The following is a 16,851-nucleotide window of genomic DNA, read 5'->3' as shown; positions in this document are numbered from 1 at the left end:
TAGTTTGTTAAGTCCAACAAAGTTAGCCTAGGTACCCAGCTAATACAAACAGCTACATAGTACTGTACTGTAATAGGTTTATAACACTTTTAACACAAAAAATAAAACATTTTTAATCTTATAGTACAGTACCTTAACCAGTGGAACTACCTCAAGTTACCTAGGCTTTATGAGTGGAGGATGCACGTTTTGACTGGTAAAGCAAATGATTAGAATTACTTTTTTAAAAATATATTTTCAAATTGAAGTCTCCATGGCTGAGGAATAAAGAATCTGCCCGCAGTGTGGGAAATGCTCATCTGATCCCTGGGCTGGGAAGATCCCCTGGAGAAGGGAATGTCAACCCACCTCAATATTCTTGACTGGAAAATACCATGGACAGAGAAGCCAGATGGGTTACAGTCCGTAGGATCACAAAGAGTCAGACGTGACTGAACACACACACATATCGTTAATTTACAATAGTATATAAGTTTCAGGTATACAACATGCTGCTGCTGCTGCTAAGTTGCTTCAGTCGTGTTCGACTCTATGCGACCCCATAGACGGCAGCCCACCAGGCTCCCCCGTCCCTGGGATTCTCCAGGCAAGGACATTGGAGTGGGTTGCCATTTCCTTCTCCAATGCATAAAAGTGAAAAGTGAAAGTGAAGTCGCTCAGTCGTGTCCGACTCTTACTGACCCCATGAACTGCAGCCCACCAGGCTCTTCCATCCATGGGATTTTCCAGGCAAGAGTACTGGAGTGGGGTGCCATTGCCTTCTCTGCAATACTCTATAGTTATCATAAAACATTGACTATATCTTCTGTGCTGTACAGTATATCTTTGTAGCTTATTTATTTTACACATAGTAAAAAATAATCCTCTACCTAGAAGTCATTTGATTTTAAGTGCTTGAAGATATACAGGCTAATGGGGACAGGTTTAGAGATCAAGAGAATAGTATAGAATGGAGATATAATTTGTCTGTATATAATTTAATACAGTGTCATTTTATAACTAACATATAAACTGCTCACCTCCTGGAACTGGAGTAACATTCTTGGCAAGTCTGTCAGTTAGCCACATAGCCCTTTGTTGTAGCATCTGGATTAGCATCCAGGTAGACCTTTGTTGTTGGCACACACCTCAACAGGGGTGGTGTTTTAGCCCACCAAGATCCAAGCCGCAAAATGGAAAAGTTCAAGTGGTTGACTTCTCTTTCTATCTCAAACTTCCCCCAAAGGCTGCATGTAGAATCCTTGGACTCTCATCTAATTATACATACTGATATATTGGTAAGTCTTTCATCTTCTCAAGATGTGTAGCAGCTCAACATTTGAAAATATTCAATTTTGTGACCACCCCCCTCACCACTTATCATGTTTAATTCAAGTTAGAAGTTTCTTTTCTTTTGAAAAAAACTGTAAGCATTATTAAAAAACAAAAATCCGTGGGGTCACAGCCCAAACGCACTTTCTAAGAGACAGAAAAAGCTTTCATCTACAGTTGAGTGGCCTTATCAAAGTTTTAAGGTGGTAAGTGCTTAAAGGAGAAATTTTTTGTGTGACTCATTGCAATAATAATGATGATCAGATTGGGTTACTTCTTCTGCAGTATTTTTCTTGCTGCAAATGCTACACTCTCTGAGGAAGGCCCCAGGGTTCTCACATTATGAGACTGATATGCTGCCTACCATGCCAGCAAGTCAACTGACAAGTAGTGATCTGTTATTCTTTTCTAGATGTTTTAGAAATTGTTTGATAACTGCAGTAGAAGCCTGGATTCTTAACCTCTGGACTGCCAGGGAAGTCCTTGATAATTTTTAATAGCAAGGTAAAATCTTATTTGTCTTTTATTTGCTGGATGCATTAGGATGAAATTTCCACTTTGGGGAATTACCAAAAGCCAAGTTATGCTTCTTCAGTAGTTCCTAACAGGGCAGAGATGGTGTTGGTGCCCCTGTGCTGAGGTGACCTGAGGCTTTGGAGTCTCTAGAGGAGAGAACTTGGATTTAGAGGAAAAGGCAGTGCAGGCAGATTACTCAGGGTGTAATAGGAAAGAACAAATTACTTTCACCTTTGTATTCTGTTGCTTTTGCTACAAGTTAGTCACTAAAGGGATGTTGGCTATTAGCTTAAATTATAGGTAAGAGCTCATTTCTGGGAGCCCTGCCTCCCATGTAATGAATGTTAAACTAAAATATCTTTGTTTAGCTCACAGGACACCTGACTAGGCTCGCCTGTGAATGGTTGCAGGAAGGAAGAAATTAATATTTCCCAGAACCAGGACTTCGCCCCATCCCCTTCTTTAGTATAAAAGAAGCCTGATTTCTAACTCAGAGAAGATGGTTCTTTGGGACACTAGTCCACCATCTGCTGACACTGAATACTGTTGCTATTCATTGCCCCAAAAACTAGTTTCTCAATTTATTGGTCTGTCATTCTGCAAGCAGTATGGGCCTGGTCTCGTAACAAGCATAGTACCTATTGTTCTGTACTGTATGTTAAATTTCATTTTTTTTAAATCACCCTACAGCCCAGTGATTCCAAATGAGGGTGATATAAAATGAATTTAAAGATGGGTATCACCCAGCATTTTTAGACAAACATAGAATCCAAAATAGAATGCAATACATGTACAGGTAAGTGGTAATTCAGGCAACTTTTTGTTCCTGTTACACGTTTGTGTAGGGGTCCAGATGTAAACTAAAGTATGAATTGATCGTGGCCAAAGAAGTTTGGAAAGCTCTGTCCCTGGGCCATGAGTTCTGAGTATGGTACCACCTCCTCTGTACAGTTTACCTGGACATCCTCAAAGCTTAGCGCTGAGCAGAGCTCGTCAGTGTAGGAAAAGAGAGAGCAGTTCTGCACATTGGTTGCTTTCCAAGACAGAGTTTGGCCTTTGATACATTGTGACCAATGAAACTTTTAATTGTGTTCCAGAATCTAGGTGAAATGTTGTGTGCTCTGACTTCTGGCTAAAAGGCCCTTCTACATAACTATGCCATGCTCATAATCCCTTCCTGTGTGTGTGTGTGTGTGTGTGTGTGTGTGAAATCAGTCTATGATTTGACCTTCCTTTTTCCGTTACTGTTTTGGGGGATAAACATGTAAGAAGAGGGAAGAAAACAAAGCCGCCCGAACAGGGACTTGAACCCTGGACCCTCAGATTAAAAGTCTGATGCTCTACCGACTGAGCTATCCGGGCTCACATAAGGCAGTACTACTACATTGACTATAGTCAATTTATGTATACATTCAGACGCCCCATTTTAGACATTTCGACTGTGATTCCGAAGGTTCAGAGATGGCTATTCGGAAACTACTTGACATAGAAACTCAGCCACAGTCTTCTTTTAGGCCGAGATATAACCATATTACATTAATTATAATGTCTCCCCAGTTCTTTCCACTCTCTAATATAGATAAACGCTGTATGCATAAATAAGCACTATATCTCTATGTTGCATATACATAGAGATATATACGATAGTACTATACAGAATTCAGCGCAGTCAAAAACTGTAGAATGTTGGCCTTTAGTTCCTAAGTTTCCCAGAGAAATAAGTCAAATATTCTATATCTGGGCTCAAAATACTTTCAAAAAGAAGTCAACCCAAAGCTGATAATTTTAAGGGTAATTAAATCATCTTTCGGTCGCACTTTGGACACCTGAATGTCGGTCGAGGGACTGAGGGAGCGATATGATTTCGTACTGGGTCTCAGCTATCTTTGAAGAAGAAAAAAAGAAGCAGCAGCAGCTTTAAAAGGACAGTCCCACTCTTTTTTTTCCTCGTCAGATATCCTTCGGTCTCTATGTTAAGTGCTTGACAGGGGTGCAATTACTGTAAGGCTGTCTCCACTAGGGATGCCGATGAATGTTGCCCCATTAACCATTTCAAGATTCCACTGAAAACGCAAAGAATAATTTAACTTAAGGATTCAGAAAACCTTAAGAATTAGAGAGGAGGAAAAATCCAATTCAAAGCATTGGGAAGAACTGCAAACAGCTACTCTTGGGGTCGGGGATGTAGCTCAGTGGTAGAGCGCATGCTTCGCATGTATGAGGCCCCGGGTTCGATCCCCGGCATCTCCAGGTCCTTTTACGTAAGTGATCAGAAATCATACCTTAAAAACATGTGTGAATACTTTGTATTCTAGTCTAATTTTCTATGGTTCCCTTTTAGCCACGAAGTATAGAACTGTATGTGTAGAGAGGGAAGCAGGATAACCTTGAGGAATTTTAGGATATTTTTATCTAAAATGAATGAAATTGAAAACGCAGCAAAACACACCCAGCGTACATATGGCCGAAGAGGAACAACCTGGAAACTTGGAACGGTTACTGGTCCGGAAACACTGAAAGGGGAGTAGAGGCTATTGTTGCTGAGTCACGGTGCTGAAAAAGTAGGACAAATGGGAAAAGAACGAAGGCTTCTTTGATGTAGGTAAATCCGGTGGCTCAGATACATCATTCTATTCATAATAGCAAAACAAAATAAACAAACAAAATAGCAAGAATCGAAATAGTTTGTTATTAAAGCTTGGAATACGGGTGAGGTGGCAAGTGGCCGGTTAGCTCAGTTGGTTAGAGCGTGGTGCTAATAACGCCAAGGTCGCGGGTTCGATCCCCGTACGGGCCATAGTTTACTTTTCTGGGACTGACCTACGAGACAACCTGCTGCATGATTTTGCCACAAGACCAAACCATCCGAGGGAGTCTGGGCCACCTGTCTTCTGGGTAAGTCAGAGTGCTCGAAATTTTGCCCTAGAGAAGCAGAAAAGCAGCAGGACACCGTGTATTCGTGTTTGTGTGTGTGTAAAATTCCATGGACAGAAGAGCAGAACACTTTAGGAATTATTAAATTCATTAGAAGGAAAAACTGTCACCAGCTTGTTTAGTGGCCAAACACTGTCCTCAAAATAGTCTGAAAACATACTAAGATGCAGGGCAAGTGTGAATGATCTCTGATTGCTCAGTTGAGGATTCCTATTTGACTAGATCATCCTTCATCTGAAGGGAGGATTCTCACCTTGAGAACAGTTTTCTTCCTACTTTGAATTTTGTCGTTTTTGTTTGTTTGTTTTTTAAGTAAGAAACGACTAAGCCCTTTTCCAGAATCCGCCTTGCCGTCTGTCACCAACCATTCGGTCCAGGTTGATCGACACCAGTTGTCCCTATGTTCCATCCACTCCTTGATGTTAACGCCTCCTGAATCAGTCTCGTTTTCCACTAAAATCGACTTTCAGGACCCTAATTATGTATCCCCTTGTTCCTTGAACAACGAATTTTCTTTCTTTTTTCACCACCTCAGAGCTTTATATCCCGTTGAGTGAATTTTCACTATTTTCGTCGAAAATACTAAGATATGTAAAGCTTGTAAAAAATGGGCTTATTGGGCCTCACCCCGCAGGGACTTTGACTCAGTAGATTTGAAGAAGACTACAAGTTTCTGCATTTTAAGTAAACGTCACGGTTGTTTCTTACAAAGGATGGATCAGCGACTTTTGAGAAATAGGCTTTATACAAACCAAGCTTCGAAGAACTGGGCTGCGGGGAAATCCAGGGAAGTTCTGAGCCAAGTCGATCTGTTTTTGAAACTAGGAAGAGAGGGTAGAAGGGAAAGAGAAACAGTGGGGTAAATGTAATTTATAGTTATGTACATCTACAAATGAAACTGAACACAAATGAAGAGCGAGAAGTGAAATGTTTAATCCGTTTTGAAAAGCCGATGGCTCGTTGGTCTAGGGGTATGATTCTCGCTTAGGGTGCGAGAGGTCCCGGGTTCAAATCCCGGACGAGCCCAGGTTTTGTCTGCTAACCTTGTTGAATTTTTGTTAAGTCAAACTCACCCACAAGAAATTGGTACATTTGCTGTTAAGTTAAACTGTTGTATATTCATGTAGATGTAGGCTGTGTATGCACCTGATTCCAACAAATAACTTGATAATTTAATTAAGAGAGGCAAGTACTTTTCAGCTTTGGCTCTTATTCACTTTTCCAACAGCTATAAATTGACTCTTGCAAAGCCAAATATTTCTGGTTATTCTAGAAGTTCCAACTCCACGGTTGTGGCCATATGAAATGTATAGGAAGACTATGGTCACATCTCAATTCAATGTCATCCATCATTTATTCATCACATCAAATAAATGGGTTCAAATGGAACAATCAAATATTTGCGTATACAGTTGTGAGGCTGGAAAATTTTGTACAAGTTTTTTTCGGCTTTCCTTGTTGCGTTTTCCTGTATTATTTAGGAATAGGGGCTCTGCTTGTTTATGGAGAAGGGACACTTTTTCCGTACTGCTGGAACATACTGTTGGTATTCTCTTTAAACAGATATTTGTTTAGCATATTACAATCAATGAACTTTTGCAGTCTGTGGTAAACAAAATACACAAAAATCATTGGATTCTATATTACAGTGGTTGTCAAACATTTTATGTTAAAATACAGTTGCAACACCCCTTCCCACCTCCCTTTTCTATGTGTGTAAACTTTGATTACGGAGAAGAACAACAAATGAAGGAGCATAAGGGGCCTGAAAAGGAAGGAGAAAACCGCAGGGAATTCCTTCAGGACTGCAGCTACACAGTGTGGCAAGAGGGGCCAAGGTTAACAGGTGATAGAAACAGGAGAGGAATGTCTTAGCGGGTTACGGAGAAGGCCTTGTGCAGTTCTGGGTTCGAGGACCTGAGCCCTTTAGGCTGGTAACCAACCACCTTGTCAACCAGGCCTGAAGCTCTAGGAGTACCAGAGTTGGGGGTCACTCTTAGGACGTTCAGATTACTACTCTTGGATTCCAGAAACAGTTTGTAGTCTATCAGTACAGGTTGGTAAAAATGAGAGGAAGACGGAAGAAGTTATGAAAGTGATTGGAGTGCGCTCCAATAATTTCTAATAATGCTTACATTCTTTGCCGTTTCATATCATCTAGCTTATATAACAAAAGCAGTCAAATAAAATCTAAAATCCTGTAATCACCGTCGGTCCAGGAAGTCTGTTCGACATAGTCTCTTAATTCATTAAGGCAGGATTTCAAACCAACCGCCCGGCTAGCTCAGTCGGTAGAGCATGAGACTCTTAATCTCAGGGTCGTGGGTTCGAGCCCCACGTTGGGCGAGTGGTATTTTTTTGTATCTTTTTTTCAATCTTTTCTCTCCGCTAGATTTCCGCACCTTCCTAATCTCGGAAATGAAGTTCCCCACCGTTGCCACACATGGGAAACTTTATATTCCAAAACTGTCCAATACTGAATTATGGAATCCTGGTGACCTGCTACGGTTTACTGGCTCTGTTGAACTATTCGGGCCAGCTTTCTGGCTCCGCGAAGTTAAGCCTCATCGCCCCCTGGCGGCAACGCTTTTTTTTCTGACCTTATTAGAGCTTTTATTTTGATAAGAGATACGAGGTCTCTGGTAGGGCATTGGCTTTGTTTATTTAAACTTCTGGGATGATTTCCCATCAAAAACGATTTAGGATGCAAGGATGTTGGGAAGGTCAAGTGTGAGGGTGGAGAAGACAATCCAAGCAAAAGAAACAGTTTAGGAGGCAGAGGCAGTGATGTTCATGGAATTTTGAGAATGGTGATTCTGCTTTCTGGCTCAAGCAAGTGCCATTATGTAGTAACGAGAGAGATTTTCTATTACCACTATCCCATATACCCTTTCAGCTCCTGATCACCCACACATAAACAGCACAATGGATCTCCTTATAGATAAGAATGGGGGCTTCCCTGGTGGCTCATGGTAAAGAAACCTGCCAGTGCAGGAGATGTGGAGTTGATCGCTGGGTTGATCAACCCCTGGAGAAGGAACTGGCGGGATCCATTCCATGGGGTCAAAAGAGGCGGACACGACTTAGCCACTAAACAACAACACAACATAGATGAAAATCCAACCCACAACAGGTTGAAACTGCCTAGAAAATAAAATTTAAAGATCTAAACCTGGTTTTTAAAATCCAAATTGCATTTCTGCCATTCTCTCTTGAATGGAAGTGTGGATAGTCAAGTTGGCTACCCTGGGTCTTCGCTACTGTGTCCGGGCTCTCTCTCCTTGTGCAGAGCAGGGGCTGCTCTCTCGATGCCGCGCGCGGGCTCCTCTCTATGCGGAGCACACGTTCCAAGGCTCGCGGGCTTCGTAATTGCAACCCTTGGGCTTTAGAGTGCCGTCTAAGTAGTTGTGGCGCTGGGCTCTGCGGAAAGTGGAATCTTCCCAGACCAGGGATCAAACCCCTGTTTCCTGCATTGGAAGGCAGATTCTTTTCCATTTCACCACCGGGGAAATTCCCCTAGTGTGTTTTTGCTGCTGCTGCTGCTGCTGCTAAGTCACGTCAGTCGTGTCCGACTCTGTGTGACCCCAGAGACAGCGGCCCACCAGGCTCCCGTCCCTGGGATTCTCCAGGCAAGCATATTGAAGTGGGTTGCCATTTCCTTCTGCTTTCAAATTTCGGAAGGCAAAATTCGTGCGAAAGTTTGCTTAGTGTATATCAGAGCAAAAGGAGTTAGATGTTAACATTATGTCGTTTTGAAAACCTGACAATTTTAACTGTACCTATTAAGACCAAAAGCCCCAGAACTATTGATTATTGTATTGAAAGAGTGCCTACTTCTGAGCACGCTGGAGACATACTGTTTACCACTCTCCAACCTTCCCATCCAGATCTTGCTTTTTTCTTTACTCAGGAACCTGAATATTGTTATTAAGAAATCCAATGTTTAAAGTTCGTATTTCACCTATTTAAATCAATAGCACCTATGGTTGGGCATATGGAATCACGTTTTAAAATAAGTTGACACCCTCCAATCTGGAAGTATTGTCAATATAAACAGTGAAACTGAGAATCACGAGTCAACTGAAAATGGATGGACAAGCAGCAGCTTTCCTAGAAAGTAACTGTTTTCCAGTCTCCTTTAAAGACAAGAAGTCTTTCAAATCAATTGATGACCATATTTTTATTAAGCATCTTTTCCAAGTTGGATACTTATTACAAAATTAAGGTGGTTGGAGTGACTTTTAAAAAATAGGTAAAAAATAAATAAATAAATAATAAAAAATAGGTGACAGCGACAGAAATAGAGTTAAGAGATCACCAGTATTTATCCACTAAAATCAAGGGAACCGAGATCCTGTTTCTGATTCATACGAACATTTTATTTACTAGAGAAAACACTCATTGAACATTTACAGACCACATATTGTGGATATCACACCCTAAGTCTTATTGTAAAGCCTGATTTCCCTTTGCTCACTCAGCAGCCTCTGCTTAATGTTTTGGTTTCCTGGTATGATAAAAACTATAAAGGGATGTCCTACACAGAGGAACAAATATTACTGGTATTAATAAGTCATATGTCCTGTTGTCAATTACCTTAATGGATTTCTGGTATATAAACAATTTTTTGTGTTTCTTAGAACAGATTGCCTTTCCTCAGTCTTATGGCCATTGGGCTATCTTGTTAAAATTGAGTTAACCTACTTAAAAAGTGAATTTCTGAACCCAAGACCCATGCAAACATCTCCAAGGCCAAGACCATCCCTGAGCTTGGTCCAGAACACAAGCTAACCTAACTCCTTAGACCTAACACTTCAACTGCAAAGGAAGGTGGTTAAAAAGAGCATAGGTTCCTGCTGGTTTCTTACTCTACTTGGGCTGCCAAAACAAAATACCACAGATTGGGTAGCTTAAACTAAAAAGAATTTATTTTCTTGCAGTTCTGGAGGCTGAGAAGTATAAGATTAAGGCACTAGCTGATTCAGTTACTGGTGGGCACTCTCTTCTGGGCTTATAAAGGGCTGTCTTCTTGCTGTGTCCTCAAAGGCAGAAACAGGGAATGCGCTTCCCGGATGTCTCTTCTTTCAAGAACACCAATCTGACTTTAATTACTTCCTTATTCCAAATACAGCCACACTGTGGGGTTACAAAAGAGAAAAAAAACACATTATGACATTTTGGAATTCAGGAATTTGATACATAGTAAGCTCTCACATATTTGTTGAAGAATAATTTAGTTGCCTCACCTTTAGAATACTTAACACAATCTTTTATACATATAACATTGTTTAATAAATCCCATCTATCAAAATAACTAAAAAAAAAAACTTAAGTGGCTTTTTCTTAGGACAGATAATCTGAAAGCAGAGTCCAGACTTTCTGTTCAGATTACAGTTTAACTGATCCTGGATTGAGCCAGATAGCAAAGAACAGCCAGAGGTCAGTAATTTAAGAGGCTGTCTACAAGAACATGTTAGCCTACAGTTAGATCTGACCTTGAGAGGACAGTCTCTGGAAGAAAAGTAAAGTCAGACACAAATCACAATTTTGTGAATACATAGGTCCACAATTTTGTTCTTCTCCAGATACTCCCATGAGCAGGGTGAATTGAGATGTTTTTTGGTGCCACCTTGGTGTTTTCTATAGAGTATGTTGCACCTGCATGTATCAAAAGTATATCAACTCATTCGCTAGTCAATTTTACTCAGGGTTCATGTGGGGAAATTAGAATTGGGCCTCAAGTCCAATGGAGCCCCTGGTCTTCTTCATTCATTAATATTCCTCTCTTTCAACCATCTGAGTGGCTCCTATCTTTCTTGTTTTCCTTCTTATTTTTTAGCCTAGAGCAATCTTTTTTCCAATTCCTTTTCTCCTTTGGCTCCTCTTTTTATATGTTTTTTCCTCCACCTGGGCCTGCCCTATGCAAATTGGGCTTAGCCAGGAGTGCTGTTTGTTCTGCCTGAAGTCTTCACTGTGGTCCTCGGACCTTCCTTGTCTTTTAGCCACCGCCATTTTGGACTCCTTTTCCCTATTCTACCTACCTAACAATACGAAACTAAGTGCCTGTGCCCCAGGGATTAACATAGAAACTTCTAATCGTTCCCCATAAGTAGGGAAAAGATGAACACATGAAAGGAGTGAGTAGTTCTGGGGCATGGGAGCAATCTGAAGTTACCAGGTCAGGTGGGGGAGCCGTATTGGCCAGAGTGGGATTTAAGGTGTGACTAACATGCCCTCACTCTCATTTTCTCCCGCTCCCTTTCATACAACAGATTTTCTCTTGGGTTTCCTTTCAGACTGCTGCACTGTAGGCTGGCAGTCATCTGACTTCTTTTCCTCTTGATGTAATAGCATAAACGCTGTGCATATGGAATCTAACCCTTTTCCCCTGCCCTTGCACAAAACAATTCCAATTGCAAGACTGTATAGTAATTGAGTGAGCCCTTCAGGTGTCATCACTTTTCTGATCCTAATATATGTTGGAGCCACACATTGTCATAATAGAATATCATCTCTTTCTTAGTCATAGGCTCAAAGCTATATTTTGCCCACTTATTTAAGATAATCCCCCAAAAGGCTTTCCTTAGGGACAGATGGCGTATTTCCCATATTTAAAAGTTCAAGAACAACAAAGCACCAAAAGCACAAACAAATCCCAACACTAAAAGCACACATTCCAACAAGAATGAACAGAGTAGAAGGAAACAAACTGGTTTCCAAGTCGGATAGAATCCAACAAGTGCCCTCTCCAACAGGGTATCTCAGTCAAATGCAAAACAAATTGGCTGGCCTGGTGGAGGAAAACCCCAACTGTGTGGGGGAGGGTGTTCCCTGTTGTCCACCAACAGCGACTCACACTACTGGATGATGGAGTTCTTCAGTTTCTAGAAGTCTGTGGATTCCTTGCTGCAAGCATCTGGTGCCGCTTCAGGGGACTTTGAAGGGGAAGATTTTCAGAACAAGTGGTGCCTGCAGCTTCTAGAGCCTTACCCTAAAATTGTGCCACCCGCCCACTGGCCTCTAGTAGCAAGGCCCTGACTGGCGTCACAGAAGTTTGTGATCAAGTCCAAGCTCCTACTTCTCGTCCCACACGGGTCAATCCATAGAGAGATGAGGTGTTGGGGAAAGGAATAGCGACTTTATCTGCAAGGCCAACCAACTGCAGAAGATGGTGGTCAAACGGCCTCAAGAACCCTCTGGTCTGGCTTGGATGCTAGTGTCTTTTATGGAACAAAGAGGGGAAAGTGAGGCAATCAAGTTAAAACAAACAAACAAACAAAAAAAACCAGTAAGTTGTAGCAAATATTTCCTTGTTCTCACAAGACTGAAGTGTGGGGTGGGGGTGGGGTGGGGAGGGGGAGGGATCTGATAATTTCTTCTTTCCAGCATCCATTCACAGGGGGGCTGGGTCAGGGTTTCTCTGGAAGCTAAACAAAGGTATTTTTCACCTTAAGCCCTCAGGCCTGGGAGGCACGGTTCCTGGAAAAAGGCTTTTATGTATAGTTTAATCCTTAGGCAACATCCCTTTAGCGATAAATTTATAATGAAGCTAATAGAATGCAAAGGTTAAAGTGTTTAGTCACTAAGTCCTGTCTGAGTCTTCTGTGATCTCTTGGAATGTAACGCTCCAGGCTCTTCTGTTCTTGAGATTTCATGGGTAAGAATACTGGAGTGGGTTGCCATTTCCTTCTCCAGGGCATCCTCGCCATCCAGGGATTGAACCTGCGGTCTCCTGGTTTGGCGGGTGGATTCTTTACCACTGAGGAATGTGGGTTCAAAGGTTAAAGTAAAAGAAATATGTTTAAAACGGAGTCAGATTTGTTCTTTCCGGTTATGGTAACATTCAAAATTTGTCTCCCACCTGCATCTAAGAATACTTATGAAGACGAAAAAGAAAGGAACTCCAAAACTTTCCTGCTTCTTAACACTTTCACATTGTTATACTTTACTGTGTAAATATATCGAAAAGAAGGCTAGGTTTGTTGCAGGGAAGAGCCAGTTCTGACTCTTTTTGAAACTGTTTCTTTGACTTGCTTTGTGTTGCTTTTGTTATTATAATCATATATAATGGTCTGCCTCAGAGAACACTGCCCCTGTGTTTGACTGTCAAACTCAGGTGCCTTTATTCAGCTCACAGAGAAATAATCTGACGCTGCCTACTTGTGAATGGCTGCAAGAAAGAAGAAATGAACACATCCCTTCCACAAGGTGGCCATTCCTGGAGATGTTTTGCAAGACTGATGGCCCTTTACTTTACTTCCTCAACATCCCCCATCTCTGTTCTAGAAAAGAATGTGGCATTCAGACCCAGATAAGATGGTTCTTTTGAAGTACTAATGTGCCACCTTCTCCGTCAGCTAGCTTTCAGAATAAAGTCCCATTCTTTGCCTCAACACATCGTCTCTCAGTTAACTGGTCTCTTGTGCAGGGAGTGGAGCGGGTTCGGACTCGGTAACATATGTCTCAATTACAAATTGGCACTTGCCATGGGTGCTTGCTGTCTAACTCTACAAGGATTAAATCATGTGCTGCTGCAGCTGCTGACCTTCAACACCCCCTGAAAGGAGTTCAGGGTGGAGTGCAGAAATGAGGCAGTCTGTGCTCCAGGAAAACTGGTAGGACAGGTCTTCCAACAGTTAGATATTATCAGGAGGTGATTTTAAGATATTATCAGGAGGTGATTTTATGAACCCAATTCTAGTATCTCTTCAAATCTAGAACAGCACTAAAATCCTTCACGGTGATGACTGCTCTTCATGACTAATAGAAGCTTCACAAGACTAACAGAAACTTTCTGTAAAAAGAGAATCTAAGCTTGATTGCATGCACTTCCCCATTACCAAAATCATATATATACTGACCTCCCCTACCTCTTTGGAGCGGTTTCTCAGAGCTATCTCCGGCTGCAGTCCTCTTTTTGAGCCAAATAAAACAACTCGCAACTCTCATGTGCATTTTTTCTAAGTCGACATATGGAAGAACCAGATGTGATTCTTGACCTACAAAAATTCAAGTTATTCACATACGTACACACACTTCTCAGAATCTCTCAAATCTGCTACTTGTTCTTTCCTGAAAGCTCCTTAAGACCTGTCTTAACCGCCTGAATCTTCTGTATTGTAATATGGAGCGGTAGAAAAGGAAGGAAGGATGGATACTTTTTGTATATACTTTTACAAAATGGATAGTATTAAGTATATCTATAAAATAGGATAACTTATTCAGTCAGTTGGGGTTGGGGAGGAGATAAAATTTCATATTTAAACCATTCAGACTAGCCCCTCTCAAAACAGATGTTTCAGTTTTATGAAGACTTGAGGGGGTAAATGACCAGATTAAGTGATTAGCAACTTGCTTTTAAATGTTTTGTGGAAAGTTTTACTTTCGCTTTAGGTTAGAAGGATTCGTTAACAAAACAAACCATTTGTTACACACAAATAAACAATTTGAATTTATAACAGAGATCATTTGACTTAATTCTTAAAAGACATAGAAACAACAGAGAGAAGTAACAGCATATATATCATCAAAAGGGGACGACCTACATTCACACTTGGACAGCACTGGGCAGTCCCAAATGACAGCAATCTGGAGTCCAGTTGGGAAAGGGTCCCAGGTGATGCATCCATCTCACCCGTGAGACTTCAAATAGCAGCTCTGGAGGCTCCCACTTGCCAACAAAGGTCCATCTAGTCAAAACCATGGTTTTTCCAGTAGTCATGTATTGATGTGAGAGCTGGACCATAAAGAAAGCTGAGCACGGAAGAATTGATGCTTTTGAACTATGGTGTTGGAGAAGAGTCTTGAGAGTCCCTTGGACAGCAAGGAGAAACAACCAATCCATCCTAAAAGAAATCAGTCCTGAATATTCATTGAAAGGACTGATGCTGAAGTTGAAGCTCCAATACTTTGGCCACCTGATGCGAAGAACTGACTTATTGTGTCAGGGTAGTGTGTAATTTCCTCGGTTCTGTCTAGCAGACAACAAAGATTTGACAGGGTGGACCAGTGTTTCAGCTCAGTTACAACTAAGTTTTATTCTGGGAGCAAATTATAATACACTCTCGAGTGGTGACAGCGGGCCTACCCCAAAGGAGAGACCTCAATGCGTCTTGGCTTCCTCTTGTTATAAGTTTTTTGTCTCCTTCCCCCTGAGCCTGCCCTGTGTAAACTGGGCTAGCCAAGAGGGCTGTTTGTTTCACCAGAGGTTCTCACTCCGGTCCACAGATTTTCTTTTGTTTCATTTTCGCAGGCTTTTTCCTTTGTCTTCTAGCCACCATCATTTTGGACTCCTTTTTCCTATTCTAACTACCTAACATTTGGAGAAGACCCTGATGCTGGGAAAGATAGAAGGCGGGAGGAAAAGGGGACGACAGAAGATGAGATGGTTGGATGGCATCACCTATTCGATGGACATGAGTTTGAGCAAGCTCTGGGAGTTGGTGATGGACAGGCAAGCCTGGTGTCTTCCGGCTTCCGGGGTCTTCCGGTGTCTCCCGGGCTGCAGTCCGTGGGGTCGCAAAGAGTCGGACACGACTGAGCGACAGAACTGAACTGAACTTGTAATCCCAGGCTGCAAAAAGAGCAGCTCTGGTTTTACTTTTACATTATTACAATGCTTTTTGTTTTATCTTGCCAGTCAAAGGTTAAACCCCAGGCACGGTTGGCCAGACCTCCAGGAGCTTAAGCATTTCAAGACCTGCTCCCTTTCTTATCTAAAGTGCTCCCTGACTTGCTATGCTTGCAGGCAGGCTCGGAATCCTGGCAAAGTCCAGGCAGGTTAGAAACTGTTCAGAGGCCTGCTATCCTGCTTCTGAAGCTTGAGTAAGACTGCCTCTATTTAAATTTCCCTAAAATCCCATGGATGGAGGAGCCTGGTAGGCTGCAGTCCATGGGGTCGCTACGAGTCGGATGCGACTGAGCGACTTCACTTTCACTTTTCACTTTAACACAATGGAGAAGGCAATGGCAACCTACTCCAGAGTTCTTGCCTGGAGAAAGAGTCGGACACGACTGAAGCGACTTAGCAGCAGCAGCAGCAGCAACACCTATTCAGAAACAGACAAACAAAAAGCAAGTATTTGTGCCATGGAAGAGTGAACGCTAGTCTCAGTGTTCTATTTGCACAAGGGGTTCGTTTGTCCAATGTGTATGGCTCCACCGTATTGTTGCAGGAAGGGGGATCCCTTCCAGGGCCTGAAATTGGGCTCTTGTCTAACACTTGGAAATGAATTGTCCGAGGAGACACATTGCTGCCAAAGCAAGAGATTTTATTGGGAAAGGGCGCCCGGGCACAGAGCAGGAGGGTAAGGGAACCCAGGAGAACTGCTCTGTCACATGGCTTGCAGTCTCGGGTTTTATGGTGATGGGATTATTTTCCTGGTTGTCTCAGAGTCCTTCCTAGTGGTGCACACCTTGTTCAGCAAGCCAGAGAGGAGGGTTCCGTGAGGTGGTCGGATATGTGGTGTCTCCTTTTGACCTTTCCCGAACTCTTCCGGTTGGTGGAGGCTTATTAGTTGTGTTCTTTACCAGAACCTCCGGTCATAAAACAACTCATGCAAATAGTTACTATGGTGCCTGGCCAGGGTGGGCGGTTTTAATTAGTGTGCTTCCCCTAACAGTATGACAATGTAATGATCTTTAGTGGAACGTAGAGACCAAAGCAGATTTCTCTTGTCGGTTCCCACCTCAAGTGGATTTCATTTAGGAGAGAATAATAACCATTTTGAGGTTTAGACTGTCACAGAAAATTAGACTAGACTCACACTTTGCAAAATTAACTAGTATTTGAATGACAGTACTTTCTACCTTGAGTTAGCTTTAAAATATTATTTTAGCTCCCCATGGACAGATTATTTTCTGAGTTTAGAATTAGTATGATAGTCTGATTTATCTACAGGGACTAATGTCAATTAAAGAAGTCTTAGTATGTTTTGAAGAGTTTAACTCGGTACTTGTTTTCTTCCTCCTCCTCCTATTAATTATCTGTTAAAATTGCAGATTAAAGTACTTAAAATTCTAAGACTGGTTATTTAAATTCATTCATCACAGTAAAAGACAATCTGTTGCTAAATTTTCGTTAGTTCCTCA

At 41.8% G+C, this 16,851-nt stretch overlaps 1 long non-coding RNA gene and 5 other non-coding genes across 7 annotated transcripts; 4 read left to right on the top strand and 2 right to left on the bottom strand.

Moving 5' to 3' along the window:
* Nucleotides 1-3,116: 3,116 nt before the first annotated feature.
* Nucleotides 3,117-3,189, bottom strand: TRNAK-UUU (transfer RNA lysine (anticodon UUU)). The gene has a single exon. It is a non-coding gene; the product is annotated as a tRNA-Lys (tRNA).
* Nucleotides 3,190-4,005: 816 nt separating this feature from the next.
* Nucleotides 4,006-4,077, top strand: TRNAA-CGC (transfer RNA alanine (anticodon CGC)). The gene has a single exon. It is a non-coding gene; the product is annotated as a tRNA-Ala (tRNA).
* Nucleotides 4,078-4,550: 473 nt separating this feature from the next.
* TRNAI-AAU (transfer RNA isoleucine (anticodon AAU)) lies at nt 4,551-4,624 on the top strand. Its single transcript has one exon. It is a non-coding gene; the product is annotated as a tRNA-Ile (tRNA).
* A 1,091-nt stretch (nt 4,625-5,715) lies between these two features.
* TRNAP-AGG (transfer RNA proline (anticodon AGG)) lies at nt 5,716-5,787 on the top strand. The gene has a single exon. It is a non-coding gene; the product is annotated as a tRNA-Pro (tRNA).
* A 1,247-nt stretch (nt 5,788-7,034) lies between these two features.
* Nucleotides 7,035-7,107, top strand: TRNAK-CUU (transfer RNA lysine (anticodon CUU)). Its single transcript has one exon. It is a non-coding gene; the product is annotated as a tRNA-Lys (tRNA).
* A 2,560-nt stretch (nt 7,108-9,667) lies between these two features.
* LOC147347503 (uncharacterized) lies at nt 9,668-11,991 on the bottom strand. Of its 2 annotated transcripts, none has more exons than XR_015152292.1 (2): nt 11,618-11,991; nt 9,668-9,897 (listed from the first exon to the last, which is right to left on the bottom strand). It is a non-coding gene; the product is annotated as an uncharacterized LOC147347503 (long non-coding RNA). The 2 variants fall into 2 exon arrangements; XR_015152293.1 differs by having other exon boundaries at nt 11,752-11,991.
* Between the last annotated feature and the right edge of the window lie 4,860 nt (nt 11,992-16,851).

The sequence above is a fragment of the Bos grunniens genome, chromosome 23 (assembly GCF_055505025.1).
Source record: "Bos grunniens cultivar Pamir isolate PY7600 chromosome 23, Bosgru_T2T1.0, whole genome shotgun sequence".
Classification (NCBI taxonomy): Eukaryota; Metazoa; Chordata; class Mammalia; order Artiodactyla; family Bovidae; genus Bos; species Bos grunniens.
This window is presented reverse-complemented; position numbering and strand designations above follow the sequence as displayed.